At 39.9% G+C, this 18143-nt stretch overlaps 1 pseudogene; it reads right to left on the reverse strand.

The window, feature by feature from the left end:
• Positions 1-9876: 9876 nt before the first annotated feature.
• LOC142623605 (zinc finger BED domain-containing protein RICESLEEPER 2-like) lies at positions 9877-12226 on the reverse strand (annotated as a pseudogene).
• Positions 12227-18143: the final 5917 nt, after the last annotated feature.

The raw sequence follows: 18143 nt of genomic DNA on the forward strand, positions 1-18143 counted from the left end.
CCTCAAGGCTTTCATCGAGGTCCACCTTTTCCTGATACACTCCTTCTCAATCAACTGTCCAAGATATTCCTTACATAAGATGAACAAGTATGGAGACAAGGGATCCCCTTGCTAGATTCCTCTCGAGGGTTTAAAAGTATTAAGTTTACCTCCATTAAAAAGAAGTGACATGCTGGTAGTGGAGATGCAGCTCATGATCTGCTCTATCAGATTCTAAGGGAAGTGAAAAGCAAGAAGAACATTGTGGATAAAACTCCACTCTAGGAGGTCATAGGCCTTAGCCATATCAACCTTGACAACCATAAACCCCATCCTATCTTCTTTCTTGTATATTGAATGAATAAGTTCCTGTGCAATGATAATATTATCCAACCCTTTTCTTCCTGGAACGAATGTAGCTTGGACAAGGGAGATAATTTTATCAAGAAATGGTCGAATCCGTGCCACTATGATCTTTGACACCACCTTATAAATGGAGTTGCATAGGCTTATAGGATGATAATTGTAGAGACTTTCTGGACTGGGTGGCCTTTCTCAATCCCTTAATTTTACCTTAGAAGTCCAAACAATCAGGCATTAATTGAGCCTTAAATTCGACCTCGTTCTTCACACCAAAAAAAAATGTGCCTTCAAATCAACCTTGGGCTCAATTGTGTTCTATTTTATGTTCCATCAATCACAATTTGTCATATATTTATTTTTTCCATTTTAAAATTTGGCTATTTTATAAGAAAAGTTAAACAAATACATGACAAATTGTGACTAGTAGAACACAAAAAAAAGTACTGAGGATTTGTATTCCAAAATGACTACAACTCTTGGATTGTCTTAACTGAATACAGATCCTCTTTACCACAACATTTTGTGTTTTACTTTATGTTCTATCAATCACAACTTGTCATGTGTTTATTTTTTTTCCATTTTAAATTTTGGCTAATTTATAAGAGCACTAGCATTGGGAGGTGTAAACACCTCCCAATTGTTATTTAACAATCCAAGACACTTAAAACCCACTCCATCCAAGTTTGTAAACTTAAAAAAATTTGCAACCTATAAACAGTAAGGTATGAAACCTTAAAGCACTAGCAACGGGGGATGTAAAACAATACCTATTTTACATCCTTAAACACTACTTTATCTATTTTACCAACTCATCCAACAATACACCCAACATTCCAGTTTTTATTTTTACATACAACCCAATAAAATAATATAAACTACCTTATCAACTCATTCTCTCTCTTCTCTCCCATCTCCCTCTTTCATCTTTTTTGTACTTTCATGTACTTTATATTTACGATTATGTTTAGCAACCATAAATAGTAGATTGTATATATGCAACCTTACTATTCATGGTTGCCAAAAATTTTTAGCAACCCACCCTGGATGAAGCTCAACTGTTCATAGGTTGTAAAGAAAAAAAACATTATTTTAATTTTGTGGTTGTGTGTGAAGAGAAAAGGAGAGTGTGAGGAAAAAGAGAGAGAATAGTATTTTTTATCATTTTATTAGGTAATTTATATTATTTTATTGGGTTGTATGTAAAAATAAAAATAGGGATGTAGGGTGAGTTATAAAATGGGTTGGTAAAATAGATAAAATAGACTTTGAGAATACAAAATAAGTTTTTTTTTTTCATCCCCGGATGTTAGTGCTCTAAGGAAAGTTAAACAAATACATGACAAGTTGTGATTGGTGAAACATAAAGTAGAATACAAAAAATAGTACAGATGATTTGTATTCATCTTAACTCATAATACAATTTGTATCATTGGAGTGTCCAAGGGGGTTATGTAGCCTTTAATATTTGCCTTTTTAAGTAGGGCAACAATTTACTGAACAATCAATGTCATTTTGTCAATACAATTAACAGAATAAATATAACTTTATAAACAATCACCACCACACACCCTTAGTGCGATGGTCACTCTACAAGTATAAGTACTTGTGGAGTGTGGGGGGCAAGGGACATGATTCAAGTCTCCAGGAGGGAGCTTTACACACATATACAGTTAGATTAAGTTAGAGTAGAAATTCTATCTTGTATAAAAAAAAATTTAAAAAAAAAAACACTTTATAAACAATCAATGTCATTGGATTAACACAACCATCAAAATAAACGGTAAGACGCGCAATAGTAATTTTAATTTTTACATATTCCAATCATGGATCAGTCATGAGGACTCTTTGGGTTATATATAGAATTATAAATGCCTCAAAGAGATTTGTTGAGTTCCAATTCTATCATTTTTCTTAGTTGTCCATTTCCAACGATTTGCATAACAATCAATGTCATTTTGTCCATACAATTAGCAAAATAAAATATTATAATTTCATGACAATCGGTGTCATTTTGTTAATACAAGCCTTCAAAATAAAAATTAAGAATCTCATTATAAAAAAATATAGGAGTAAATAAATAGTAAGAAGCACACTAGTAAATTTACATATATCGATCACAGATGAGTGCCTCATCAGGTTTTATATATATATATATATATATATATATATATATATATATATATATATATATCAAGAAAGAGTCGTTGAGTTCTCTTTAGTTTTCCAACTCTGGATGGTTCAACTTCCAACTCTGAATGGCTTATCAGGAAAATGAAAGGAAGTGAAGACTCAAGAACGTAATTACAGAGCACAAAAATGAAAGGAAATGGCTTTGGTGCTTACTGGTGGTCTCATGGTCCAGTAGTAGGTTGGATTGTGATAGTCATTTGTTTAGGTGGAAAGGTAAGTAGTGGTAGTTGATGTGGGATGAAAACACTCAAACCACCCAACCCGTCCATGGACGGATATCACCTCGGCAGTCGTCCAGAAGTTATCCTCAGGACGAGGGAAACGAACAAGGACGTCCATAGGGTGAGCGAAGTTACATCCCTCGTCCGTGGGGTGCGCACAGCCTACCCTGAGAAGACTCGTCCACATGAAGATCCATGGACTAGGATTTTACATTTGGAATCAGCAGGTTCACACGACGAAGGAAATTCAGGACGAGGGTACCATACTTGGGAGAATCTCCGAATAAAATGTGACAATCCCTTATCCCACGCATAACGGTCATGTATCCGTTATGAAATAGAAATGTAACTCCCGGACGGTTATAGCAGTTACGTTTCAGCCTCGAATCCAGGAGAGGTTCCCATCTCAATAACCGTCTATAAGAACACTATATAAAGGCTGCTTCAGACAAGGCCAAGGTATGTTCAGTTTTCACTCCAAAAAAGTTGGAACTTAAATAACTTAGAGGAAAAAACTAACTTTGCCATCGGAGGATTTTTGGCCGGCAGCCCCGGTCGCCTTTGATACGCTTTTCCTTCTTTTTCAGGCCGTAGAAAGAACCAGTAGTCCTTCCAAGTCCGAAGCATCCAGCCTACTGATTTTCTTGGTATCATCAGTTGGCGCCGTCTGTGGGAACTGAAGTAAACTTGTTATTCTATCCCAGACAAAAGGTTGAATGGTTCGAACAAGATCAAGGGCTACCAGCCCAGGCCACCAGGAGAGTAGGGATGCTTCCAGCAATCCCCTTCGTGATCGCAGATCAGCACCTGTAATGCAACCGCCTTCTATGCAGCACATACAATCCATGGCGGCTGCTATGGCAGAACTGACGCGTCAGAACCAGGAATTGAATAAGGAGATCAACTTTAGGAGGCAGCGTCAAGGACACATTGAGGGAAGGGCCCCAAGTCAGGAAGGAGGAGGGGAGAATGTAGAGTCCGAGGATCAAACAAGGGGTACCGCTTCAAGAAGGGTGCCGCACTTGGAAAAAGAAATGGACCAGATGAGGAAAGCCATGGATGAAATGAGGGAAAACATGAGGCGAGCAAACCCAGTAGATGATATGGTCCATCGAACGGACTCCCCTTTTACAGCCTCCATCAACAGTCACCCTCTACCCCCGAAGTTCAAAATGCCTTCTCTAGACTCGTACGATGGAAATCGCGACCCCTGCGATCACATTGCAACTTTCAAGACGACCATGCACCTGCAGGGGGTCCCAGACGAGATCATGTGCAGAGCTTTTCCCACCACACTCAAGGGACCAGCGCGAGTGTGGTTCAGCAAGATTCCCCCAAACTCAGTGGGATCATTTGAAGAACTGAGTAAGCTGTTTGTCAACAACTTCATTGGAGGACAGCGTCACAAGCGATCCTCCTCTAGCCTACTGACCATAGAGCAAGGGGACAATGAGAGTTTGCGATCTTTTATCACCCGGTTTAACAGAGAAGCCTTGACGGTGGACGAGATGGATGACAAGCTATTGCTGGCCGCTTTCCACAATGGGGTCAATTCTGACTTGTTTATTCATAAGCTCTACGAGCAGGAACCACAGACTATGGCCGAGCTTGTCCATTCGGCCCAGAATTTTATGAATGCTGAAGACGCCATCATAGCCAAGAAAAGAAAAAGGGCAGAGCGCTCGGAAGGGGGCCACCATCGCTACCAGGACCAAGGACCTCGTCCGAAGAAAGTTCGGGTAGACGAGAGAAAAGATAAGGATGGTAAGAAGGCCAGTTCCTCTGCAAGGAATCAGCAATACACGCCCCTGACTATGCCATTAGAGCAGGTTCTTATGCAGATCAAGGATGATCCGTCCTTGAAGTGGCCGGACAAATTGAAGGGAGACCCCAACAAGCGTAATAGGAGCAAGTACTGCCGCTTTCATAGGGACCATGGGCATGATACGGACGAGTGCTTTGACTTGAAGCAGCAGATAGAAAATCTCATTAGACAGGGAAAATTGAGGAACTTCCTTGGACGAGACCAGAGAGATGAGAAAATGAAGGCCAAGGTGGAAGAATCATCACGCCCCCCACTAGGAGAAATAAGGGTAATTATGGGAGGAAGCTCGGCGGTACAATCGTCCAAATCAAGGAAGACATACCTGAGGGTGGTGCAGAACATCCAACAGTCTGGACGACCTCCTAGGACGACGGAAGTAGACCAACAGGCTGTTACTTTCACGGACGAGGAGGCAGGACGAATTCACCACCCACACGATGACGCGATAGTCATTACACTACTCATCTCTGACTACACGACCAGGAGGGTATTGATTGACAATGGCAGCTCTGCAGACATTCTCTACTACCCCGCGTTCCAACAAATGAAGCTAGGACGAGATCGGCTTCGACCAGTGAACTCGCCGTTGGTGGGATTCGGAGGAATGAAGGTGCAACCTGTGGGCACCATCACGTTGCCGGTGGCTGTCGGGACGTATCCACAGCAGATAACCAAGGAGGTGAATTTCCTTGTTGTTGATTGTGCATCGTCATACAATGCAATCATTGGAAGGCCAACTTTGAACAGCTGGAAGGCGGTAACCTCCACCTACCACCTGTCCGTCAAATTCCCGACCGAGCACGGAGTAGGCCAGGTACAAGGAGACCAGCTAGCTGCCAGAGAATGCTACCTAGCCATGCTGGCCATGGACGAGCACATGCAAGCGATGAATATAGAAGGAAGAAGGGTCGTGGCTGAGCCCACTGAAGCATTAGAGGACGTCCCTTTGGACGATGACCATCCCGAGAAGTCTACCAGAGTTGGGGCAAGCATGGAAGAGGGGGCAAAGCACGCTTTGGTTCGATTTCTGAAGAAAAACCTCGATGTCTTTGCATGGAGTCATGAGGACATGCCTGGCATTGATCCGAGCGTCATTACCCACAGCCTGAACGTGTGTCCCTATTCGAAACCATTGCGTCAGAAGAGAAGAGTTTTTGCTCCCGAGCGAGACAGTGCCATCAAGGAAGAAGTGCAGAAGTTGGTCGCCGCGAAGTTTATCCGAGAAGTTCATTACCCAGACTGGTTGGCGAACGTAGTCATGGTCAAGAAAGCCAATGGCAAGTGGCGGATGTGCGTGGACTTCACTGATCTCAACAAAGCTTGCCCCAAGGATAGCTATCCATTGCCGCGCATTGACCAGTTAGTGGACTCGACGGCAGGTCACAGGATACTTAGCTTCATGGATGCTTTCTCAGGGTATAACCAGATTCAGATGAATGAAGCGGATCAAGAGAAGACCTCATTCGTCACGAGCCAAGGGTTGTATTGCTACAAGGTTATGCCCTTCGGTTTGAAGAACGCAGGGGCGACTTACCAAAGGCTGGTCAACCATATGTTCCGTCCTCAAATCGGGCGAAATGTGGAAGTTTATGTGGACGACATGCTGGTGAAGAGCCAGGACGAGGATAAACATCTTGACGACCTTCGAGAGACTTTTGATACGTTGCGACGGTACCACATGAAGTTAAATCCGAGCAAGTGTGCCTTCGGGGTTTCATCGGGTAAATTCTTGGGGTTTATGGTGTCGCACAGAGGAATTGAGGCGAACCCAGATAAAATCCAGGCGATACTGAACATGGAGCCACCAAGAAATATCAAGGAAGTCCAGTCTCTTACTGGACGAGTCGCCGCCCTCAACAGGTTTGTATCGAAAGCCACCGACAAATGTTTACCTTTCTTTAAAATCCTTAGGAAGGCTTTTGAATGGACGGACGAGTGTCAGAAGGCCTTCCAAGATTTGAAGACGTATCTAATGACGACCCCGTTGTTGAGTCCGTCTGTACCTGGGGAAGAGTTGTACTTGTACTTGGCAGTGTCCCCACACGCAGTAAGCTCAGCGTTGGTCCGAGAAGAGGGGAGAGTCCAGAGGCCGGTCTATTACACAAGCCACGCGATGAGAGGGGCAGAAGGACGATACCCGATGATGGAGAAACTAGCCTTCGCATTAGTCACGGCTTCCAGGAAGCTGAGACATTATTTTCAGGCACACGTCATCAACGTCCTGACAGACCATCCCATAAAAAAGGCGATGAGCAGGTTGGAAGCCGCTGGACGGTTAGTACAGTGGGCAGTTGAGCTCAGCGAGTTCGATGTCAGGTACCTCCCGAGGAGCACAATAAAAGCGCAAGCATTGGCAGATTTCATTGCAGAATTCACCCCCAGTCAGGACGACCTGAGCAAGGACGAAGGAAATGAAATGTGGGTGGTAAATGTAGACGGATCGTCCACACTGTATGCAGGAGGGGTTGGAATTGTACTGAAGTCCCCTGAGGGTGACAAGCTGGAGTATGCGGTCCGTCTGCAGTATCCAACTACCAACAACGAAGCTGAGTACGAGGCACTACTCAAGGGGTTGGAATTGGCCAAGTCCTTAGGGGCGAAGTCGTTAACAATCAGAGGAGACTCTCAACTGATCATTAACCAAGTAAATGGGATGTGTGATGTCAAAGAAGATCGAATGAAGAAGTACCTTAACAAAGTGAAACGCCTTGCCCGGAAATTTTCAACTATAAGTTTTATTCAACTTCCCAGGGAGGAGAACGCTGAAGCGGACGCCTTGGCAAAAGCCGCCTCGGCAGGAGTCATAGACGAGTTTGACGACGTCCAGTACATGCCGAGCATAGACATCCCTGACATACAGCAGATAGGAGGAGGAGAAAATTGGATGAGTCCAATAATAATCTATCTCAAAGAGGGGAGGCTTCCAGAAGACAAGGATAAAGCGAGAAAGTTAAGGGTCAGGTCGGCCAAGTATGTCATCATAAATGAGGTGTTGTACAAGCGAGGCTTTTCTCAACCCTATTTAAGATGCCCGCTCCTGACGAGTCAAACTATGTTCTGAGGGAAGTTCATGAAGGATCATGTGGAAATCATTCAGGGGCAAGATCCCTTGTCCATAAGATCGTCCGTGCCGGCTACTATTGGCCAACAATGCAGGCAGACGCTAAAGCCTATGTCAAGGTATGTGATCAATGCCAGCGTTATAGCAATGTGCCCAGACAGCCGTCTGAGTATCAGACCCCAATGACAGCCCCATGGCCTTTCGCACAGTGGGGACTGGATATCCTAGGTCCTTTTCCCATAGGAGTCCGGCAAATGAAGTTTTTGGTGGTAGGAATAGATTACTTTACCAAGTGGGTAGAAGCCGAGCCTCTTGCAGCAATCACTCAACAGAACGTAAAAAATTTCGTATGGAAGAACATCCTATGCAGGTTCGGAGTACCCAGGGTATTAGTATCTGACAACGGGCGTCAATTTGACAACGCACCCTTCAGGGACTTCTGCAATCATTTTGGCATCAAGAATCACTACTCTTCACCCTCCCATCCACAGGCAAATGGGCAAGCAGAAGTAGCAAACCGATCCCCGTCGAAAATCATCAAGACTCGGCTTGAGGGGGCAAAAGGGATATGGCCAGACGAGCTACCGGGTGTTCTTTGGGCCTATAGGACGACCGCACGAACTCCGACAGGAGAGACCCCGTTCAAACTAGCCTATGGGAGTGAAGCTGTCATACCAGCGGAGGTCCACATGGCAAGTCACCGAGTGATGGAGTACCAGGAGAAAGACAACGGGGAACAACTTCGCCTCGACCTCGATCTTATTGATGAGGTAAGAATGAATGCGGAACAAAGGACGGCAAGGTACAAAAATCTCATGGTCAGACAGCATGACGCCATGGTGAAGCCCAGACGGTTCAGTATGGGGGACCTTGTCCTCAAAAGGGTCTCCTTGGCGACCAGGAACCCAACTCATGGAAAACTGGGACCCAATTGGGAAGGACCCTACAGGGTAATCAACTGCAAAAGGCAGGGGTCCTACTACCTGGAAGCCCTGGACGGGCGGAAGTTAGGGCATCCGTGGAACGTGGAACATCTGCGAAGGTACTATCAGTGATGAGCGGGGACGAAGGAAGTCAGTGGCAAAATTTCAGTTGTGATTTGCTTGTTTGCTTATATTTACTCGTGCTTTTACTACCATTATGGTGTGTTATGAATAAAAGTGCACTAGCTCTTAAACTTCTGCACTACTTACAGATTAGCTTATGACAGACGATGTTATGTACTTGATATCTTAATAAGGCACTAGCTTGTAAGCGTGTGCCAAGTTTGCGAACAATGTTCATGTAATGATATGGTTTGGATTTCTTATGTACTTGAATTCCAGTTTCCTTGATAATATCCACGGACGAGACAAAAGCCTTGGACAAATAAAATCTCGGGACGAAGGCAAACTCGTCTAAGATTTCCTTTAAATGAGGATAAAACAAAGAAAAAATGCTAAGGCATGCTCGTCCAAGATTCTTTTTTAAAAAAAAAAAAAGAAGAAAAAATGATGATGGGAACAAAACAAAGGGAAAAATGCCAAGGCTTTCTCGTCCAAAGCTTTCCTTCAAAAGAAAGGGAAAAGCAAGAGAAAGAAGTCCAGGCTTTCTCGTCCAAAGCTTTCCTTCAAAAGAAAGGAAAAAGCAAGAGAAAGAAGCCAAGGCTTTCTCGTCCAAAGCTTTCCTTCAAAAGAAAGGAAAAAGCAAGAGAAAGAAGCCAAGGACTGCTCGTCCAAAGCTTTCCTTCAAAAAATGCAAGAGAAAGATGCCAAGGCCTTCTCGTCCAAAGCTTTCCTTCAAAAAAGAATAAAGCGAAAGGAAGGCCAAGGCCCACTCGTCTAAGGAAGAAAAGTAAGCCTTAAGATATAGCATTCCAGAGACGAGCATTCGTCAAGACGAGAAAGCATAAACATTATAAACTGCTTTCGAGAAGGCGAATAATAATAATTGCCTAAAGGACAGGCTAAAGTAATGCAGTCATCATCAGTCCTAGGTGGGTCGTCCATAAAAAGATTGTAGACGGTCATTCAACACTTAGAGCATAATTTAAAGGACAATGACATAAATGATAAACAAACAAAGAAGATATTCTTTAACTTGAAAAGGGTAGACGGCCACCGTCCAAAAACCCTTACAAAATAAACAGCAATAACAAACAAACAATAAATTAGTACCAAATACAAAACGACTAGCTTGTAAGGAAACCAAGTTTATAACAGTAGCAAGCTAAAGGCAGAATCATACCAAGTCAGCCATTAATCATCAATGCTAATTAAGGGTCGTTTGCCGGAAGTGAAACTCTTGCTTGAGTTGGAATTTGCTGTTGCATTTGCTGTTGGTTGTTCATTTAAAACTAGAAAAGAATAGGAAATAAACACAATAAATTAAATTTGGCTTGAATACACAAGACATTCAATAAGATTAATAGACTAAATTTCAGAATTTAAACATATTACCTAAGTCAAGTAACTCCTCCTCCAATGCCTCTACATCATCCTTTGACCGGCGATGAGAAATTGGAACCGTGGCTTGAAGCCAATTTTGTGAACATACAAGGTTTTGAACCATGAGAGGAAATAGTGAACTTTGAAATGGATCGACAATTCGACCACCAGTGCTGAATGCAGACTCAGATGCAACAATAGAAACTGGCATAGCCAGCACATCCTTAGCTACTTTAGACAACACTTGGTACCTACTACAATTGTCCCTCCACCACTCCAATATCTCAAAATTCACATCCTTTCTCCCATCACAATTTTCAGCCAAATAATTCTCAAGCTCATTACTACAACCTACAGATTGTTCAACTTCCAAAAATCGTTCATATCGCGAGTAAACCATCACATATGGATCACTACCATCACTTTCCAATTCTGACCTCTCACTCTCACTTTGTTCTTGCAAATTTGGTGAATGAATAGAAGAGTAAAAATTATACAACTTGTACAAAAGATCTTTCACCCTATCAACCATCACTTCAGCAACTAAATTCCCATAAATTTCAGTAAAAGAAAACTTCAAAAACCTCAATTTTTTTCGTGGATCAAGAACCACAGCCACATACAAAAGAGGATTAATTTTCTCCCCTTCCCCCCAATACTTCTCAAATTTAGTTTGCATGTTTGTGGCTGTGTTTTTCAAGAGAGTGTTTTGGGATTTAACTAAATTGGAAATACTCTCCTGAATAACAAAGATCTCATCATAAAAGGCACTTGAAGTAACATACAAAGAACCAGAGAATTTCTTCGTTGCATTATAAAAAAGCCTTAAAAAGGTCACAAATGACCTACAATTTTGGAAATCAGCCATACACGGAGATCCCAAACCACCACTATCTTCCTTGGTCCTAAAGTACGAAGAATAACCATCATCTTCAAAATCCATTCGAAGGAACACTTTCTCAAACTTTTCAGCAGTTTCTAACATGATATAGGTCGAGTTCCACCTAGTAGGTACATCTAAACTAAGAAGACTCTTGGACTCCATACCTAACCTCTCCATAAAACTCTCAAAAGTTTGACTTCTATTGGGTGAGGACTTCACATACCTCACAGCTTCACGTACCTTAGCAACAGATACATCAATCTCTTTCAAACCCTCCCCCACAATGAGATTTAGGATATGAGCACAACACCTCATGTGCATGTACTCATTTCCCAAAACTGTCCCATTCCAATCTTTAGTCACCCTTTGCAAAAATTTAATTGTTGTTAAATTTGAGCTAGCATTATCTACTGTCAAGGTAAATATCCCATCAATACCCCACTCACGCAATGACATCTCAATTTTTCTACCTATAGTCTCCCCTTGTGGTCTTCAACTAGACAAAAGTTTAAAATTCTCTTATGTAATTTCCAAGCATCATCAATGAAGTGACATGTGAGACACATATAATTTAAATTTTGAACAGAAGTCCATGTGTCCGTAGTAAGACACACCCTACAACCCTTCAAAGATTTCCTTAGCTTATCTCTCTCACTATTATAAATGCCAATCACATCTCTAGCCACAGTTTGGCGAGATGGGATATCCTTTAATCGAAGCTTAGGTTGTAAGGTAGTTACATACTTCTTAAACCCATATCCCTCAACATACCTAAAAGGCAATTCATCAATTATAATCATTTCGGCCAATGCCTTTCTAGAAGCCTCAACAGAAAAGGTTGTTGACACAAGGTTGAATCCATCATCTCCATCCTTTTTGGGTTCAAAAGCTAATGTTTTCTGCCCTTTAACTAGATCATCTCTATTAGGGTTCTTAGGACATATTACCACATGAGCTAACAAATTACTAGTACCACAACTCTTACTATCAGCATTATACGATTTTTGGCAAAAATTACAAACAGCTTTTACTAGAATCACCCTCGCCTATCTTTACTTTTTCAAAATAATCCCAAGCAAGTGACTTTTTCCTACCACTACAAGTACCACTAACAGGAGCTGTCATACTCACTTGGCATGGTGGAACAGGGGGCAACTCAGCAGCTGCAACTGCTTCAGCTTGGGTAGCAGCAGAATCTTCAGCTTGGGTGGGAATAGCACCAACATCTTCTGTAGTAGCTGGAGTTTGGAGAGAGGGTTCATTCGCTAAGGTTTCCATGACCTAAAAAAATAAAGATACACATAAGCAAACTAGAGTAACAAGTATAATTCCTAGCTTTAATGGTAATAAACTAATAATAATAAATGATAACCACACAAACCAAAATTAGGAACAGCCACATTATAACAATCTTCTCATATAATCACAATTATTTAAGGTTTGAAGAATCATACACAGACAGTCCTTAAAAATCATTGAGCAAAAGAAACATTTATGTCTTGTAAAACTGAGCAGTGAGCACCTTTACATGCATTAATTGGCATGAAGCGTAGTTATGAAATCAACAAGACTCTAGGTTTTAACTGGCATAGCCAGACTCTGGTGCCAACCCTAGCTGCTGACTCCTAGTTATTTTTCTTGGCTCAGTGCTTATGCAAAGCAAACTTAGATACTAACTTCTAGGTTTTATCGTTATTTTTCTATTCTTAATTTACATTGCTGCATCATTCTAGCTTGTCCTGCTTCACAATCAGATCCTGTGTCACAATCAGAACAGTCTTTAAAGAAGTGAAGCAACATACATCTTCTAATCAACCTAGATAAGCCTCTTTTATTTTTGGCTGAATAGATATGCCTAATAGTATGCTTTACTCCCTATGGAAAATACAAATGCTAAGGTTGTTAATGTCAATTCTTGTGTAGACACATCTTAAACAAATGAGTTAACTTTCTGATGCTGATTCAAATTTCAGGAAGTTGTAAACATGCATCATGAGATTTGTGTCAACAACATAAAGCTGTACCAAGTCTCATTATTAATTATTTGCGTAATTAATTAACACCAGCCCCAGAGAGGAGCATCTTTGCATAAATCAAGACTAACTCCTTAGTCAGCTGATCTTCAGGCTTTTACTAATTTAATCTACACAAACAAAACAAACATACTTAAATGATTTGAAGTAGACAAATACCATATTTTCAGACCTAAAGTCCATGAGCATTAACCTTCTAGAGTTCGATGGTGAAAATAAATAGTTTGTGATGGGAAGAACAAATCTGGATTTTCAATGCAAACTGCCAAACAAATACATCCAGAACTAGACATGCTTCATGCTACAAATGAATACATATGATGTTAGATATGTGTCAGACATGCTTGACTTGTGGACCTGAGGTTCATCCTGATCATCTGATAGGAATTGCGAATAAATGATTCATTATTTTTTAAAACGTCAAGAAAGTTCAACTGAACACCAATAAAAGTAGCAAACATTGTTGTTAGCATTTGTTTCTTTAACTGCTGTGTTTATGATGGAGACTATGGAAGATACAGGGAAAAGATTCCAATTAACTATATAATCATTCATAATCCTGGCTTCAGGATAACTGGGACCAAGAGCAAAGTATTTTTTGATCAATAAGCCATACAAGAACTCAATGGATATTAAACTTGCAACCATTGTTTTCAAACACAGGATCAGACCAATCAGTCTGGGGTACAACTGTGACTGGTATCTATACTGGTCTGGTCCACATTCAAAAACTGGAAATACTTAAAACCAGTCAAAACTGACATTTCCACCTCCAAAACAAGGAACCGGAACTGGTTTTTACCCTTATTTTAAAGTGTTTGACATCCGAAGACATCCCCCAAAAAGAGTAAACTGACATGTATTACTTCTTTTATTAAGGGAGTAATGGGCAAAGTAACAAACCCAACATTGAACGAAAGAGAAGAGAGTATTGCCCATATAGAAGTTAGCTCATACATTCAATATTTAAAATTCTTAATGGAATGTGATATTTATAGAGTAAGAAGTATAACAATTTCTTTTATTTTTCCAATGCTACTAATTTAACATTAAAATCTTTAGTTTTATTTTGTATCCTCTTTATAGTAGTGGAAATATAAATAGTTTAGGGTTTCAATTCCTCACTCTAGTGTAGAACTCAACAATACCTTCAATTCTACCAAGGTCATCAAGACCACTTTCTACAAATGCAACCTCATATAGGGCCGCATCTTATAGAAATCACTGGCTGGGTCTTCCCTCAAAACCTTTCTACTACATGCACTTTCCATTCAATCTGTAGCATAGCCATCTAAGCACTAATTTCTTTTTCCTATTTACTTCTCCATTCATTATCTTAGCATGACTACAATCACCTTTAAGTTATCAAGAAAAAACAATAGCAACAACATTCAAAACCAGCGCATAATATTAGGACATCAAGACAGAACTAATCAAACCACTTTTTAAAAAAGTGAAGCAACAAATAATTCCTCTTACCAATAATCAACCTAGATATGTATAATTGTATGAAAACTTTACTTCCTATGGCAAAACAATGCTAGTTAACATAACTTATTCTGCAGAAAAATAGGAAACAAAAAACGTGACAATAAACTAGACTGGAATAGAGTGCAGTATTGTACCAATTCTCATTATCAAATATCTATGAAAGTTCTAGCTTTTACTAAACTGCACAAATAAAAGCAACATACATAGATTAAGCGGGACAGAAAAATACCATTTCTCTAATCCTAATTACTTTAATCAGCGATGGGAATACCAGCTCTGCTCCTTCAAGTGTAAACAGCTCTGCTCCTTAAAGCCGTGGGTGTGTGGGTTCAAACTTGAGGGCAGAAAATGATACTTGGAGAGTTGGAGTCAACTTTCAATCCTGAATAAATTAAAACAGGATTAAGATTAATTAAAGAAAAGAACAAAGAACAAATGTAAAATAGTTAGGGTTTCTAAGTTTTTTTTAGTTTGGGTTTCATAGTATGAATCTATGGGTTTATTTGATTTTAACACTTGATTTCCATTAAAATTAATTAAAGAAAAGAACAAAGAACAAATGTAAAATAGTTAGGGTTTCTAAGTTTTTTTTAGTTTCGGTTTCATAGTATGAATCTATGGGTTTATTTGATTTTAACACTTGATTTCCATTAAAATTAATTAAAGAAAAGAACAAAGAACAAATGTAAAATAGTTAGGGTTTCTAAGTTTTTTTTAGTTTCGGTTTCATAGTATGAATCTATGGGTTTATTTGATTTTAACACATGATTTCCATAACAAACCAACGAGACTAACAAAAAAGAAACAGAGAGAGAACAATTACCTTACTGACTCGGTGAAGAGAGTGTGAGACGGTTTAGACTTTGGACTTAGAGAAACGGTTTAGGCTTTAGAGAGTGTGAGACTATGAGAGTTTGAGAGAGCTTGAGAGAGCCATGTAAAGAACTGAGAATCTGAGACTGAAGAAGTGAGGACTGAAGAGACGAGGAAGAGGGAAAAGGGGAGGAGGCGTGAATGGTAAGCCAAAGCCATGACCGTTTGTCTCTGTACTGAAGTCTAAAGTGAAAAGTGAAAACTGATGAAGAGACTTGTGAGAGGCTTGAGAGCCGAGAGGCATAGAGATTAGAGAGATTAGATATCAGATCTTTTCCATTTATCCCTCACCGTTAGATTGGCTGTTCCTCTTTGATTTTAACCGTTGATTTAAAATGGGTGGTTGTCTTGCTGCCTTGTGTAATGCCTAATCAATCTTATCAAGCTCAGTTCTTCTCTCATCACGACCATTGATTTTAAATTTTAATTTAAGATGGACGGTTGATATGGATCTTGGGATGGTGTGTGAGAAAAAGTTGCTTTGAGACTCGGGCTGGGCATTGCTGCGTGCGTGTAGGCTGGGTTGCTGAGTATAGGCTGTCTCTGAAGGTGTTGTCAAATCTCAAATCTAATAAAATATTTTTTATATATAAATATTTCGGTCGGTTCGGATTTTACGGGTGAAAATTTTTGAAATCCGAATCCGAACCGAAATATTCGGTTTTTTCCTTTTGGCAACCCGTGACCGACCATAGGCTGATGCGGATCCACCCATGGAGCTTCGGTTCGGGCGGGCGGGTCGGTTGCTCCGGGTCAGTGGACACCCCTAGTGGCGGATGGGTATAGCAAAGACATGCTTGCAACTGCGTTTGACCATCTCTGTGAAAATAAGAAGGCAGCACGGGAATTTCTAGCCAAGAATGCTAAGCTGAGAAAGCTATGGATGGATAGTTTTTTGTTCACACAACTTTGACTTGTCTATTTCATGTTGATTGTGACGGTACCTTTAGGAATTAACTTTTGTTATAGTACTAGTATTCACTTACCATTGTATTATATATGTAGTCTTTTGTATTATTGGGACGATACAATTGCCCAAATTATGTATTTGTACTGTTCAGATACCACGTGTAGGTATCATTGTTGTACACCACGAAAGTGTAATGCCAATGGTGAAAGATTGATGTGGCTGTTTTGATATAAATATTATGGGTATATTCGGATGATTATTTTTTATGTTGAAGTGGATGATTATTTTTGTACTGTTACAGGTTTGTCTAGGCAATGCAGGTGTTGAATTTGTAAAAGGCATTTCATAAATTCCATAAAATGATCCACAAACCAAACATAGGAATTGATTTTTCATAAAACGGAAAGCATTTTCCATAAAATGTTTGAACAAACCAAACACTGGAATTGATTTTCCGTAAAACGAATTTCGAGGCAGCCAAACAACCTAAATATAGTTTCCTTTTCGGGAAAACAATTTCCCCTGAAATGATTTTACTCTTGAAAATGAATTTCCGTTGAACCAAACGCAGCCTATATGTACCTAATTTTCGTAGGAATTTAATTTCTGCAGCTTATTTAGGTAAACATGGATATTGTGTTATCCTGAACGATAATGTTGTAATAAAGAAAGATAAAATGTTTATTTATTCTGGCAATATTGTAGATGGTTTTTATATTTTAACTCCTAATAAGCATGAATCATACAATTCTGAATTAGATAATAACTCTCATGTAAAATCATTAAAGAAAAGTTTCCTTATACTAATGAAGCATATATTTGGCACTTGCGTTTGGGTCATATTAATTCAAACGAAATTCAAAGGTTGATCAAAGATGGACTCTTAAAGCCATTGGACTTTGATGGATTTTCAGTTTGTGAATCTTGTTTGGAGGGTAAAATGACCAAACGACCTTTTAATGCAAAAGGTAGAAGAGCCCAAAATTTGCTTGAATTAGTTCGAACAGATGTATGTGGTCCTATGTCAACCCAAGCAAAAGGAGGTTATGAGTACTTCATCACTTTTACGAATAATTACTCAAGACATGGTTATGTGTACCTAATGAGACGGAAGTTCGAAACCTTTGAAAAGTTCAAAAAGTTTAGGGCTGAAGTTGTGAATCAATTAGGTAAATGCATAAAGGTCATTCGATCTGATCGAGTTATCGAATACCTTCTTGGGGATTTCAAGGACTACTTAACTCAAAATGGGATTGTATCTCAATTGACTGCACTTGGAACTCCCCAACAAAATGGTGTAGCAGAGAGAAGGACTAAGAATTTTTTAGAAATGGTTAGGTCCATGATGAGTTACTCAACTTTACCAATTTTCTTTTGGGGATTTTGGGGATATGCACTAAAAATTGAAAATGCATATTTTAAAATTGGTTCCATCAAAATCAGTTCCCAACACACCTAAGGAATTGTGGAGTGGGCGTAAGCCTAACATGAGATACCTCCACATTTGGGGATGTCCGGCACATGTGTTGAAAAGGAAGTCTGATAAGTTAAAAGCAAAAACAGAAGTATGCATGTTTTTAGGGTATTTAAAAGAAACTAAGGGTTATTTATTCTATAATCATAAAGATAACAAAATGTTTGTTACCACCAATGCCAAATTTTTAGAGGATGATTATGTGAATAATTTTAATCCTAGGAGTAAAGTTGTCTTGGTTGAAATAGATGAACTTGTAATTGAACAACCAATGAATGAAACTAGGAATGGTGTTGCTGTATTAGATACACCACAAGATATTACTCATGAGATGACTAGTACACAGGAGCCTCGTCGTAGTAAGAGAATTGTTCGGTCACCTATAAGATTTATAGGTTTGGGCAAAACTTATGA

The sequence above is a fragment of the Castanea sativa genome, chromosome 2, assembly GCF_040712315.1.
Source record: "Castanea sativa cultivar Marrone di Chiusa Pesio chromosome 2, ASM4071231v1".
NCBI lineage: Eukaryota > Viridiplantae > Streptophyta > Magnoliopsida > Fagales > Fagaceae > Castanea > Castanea sativa.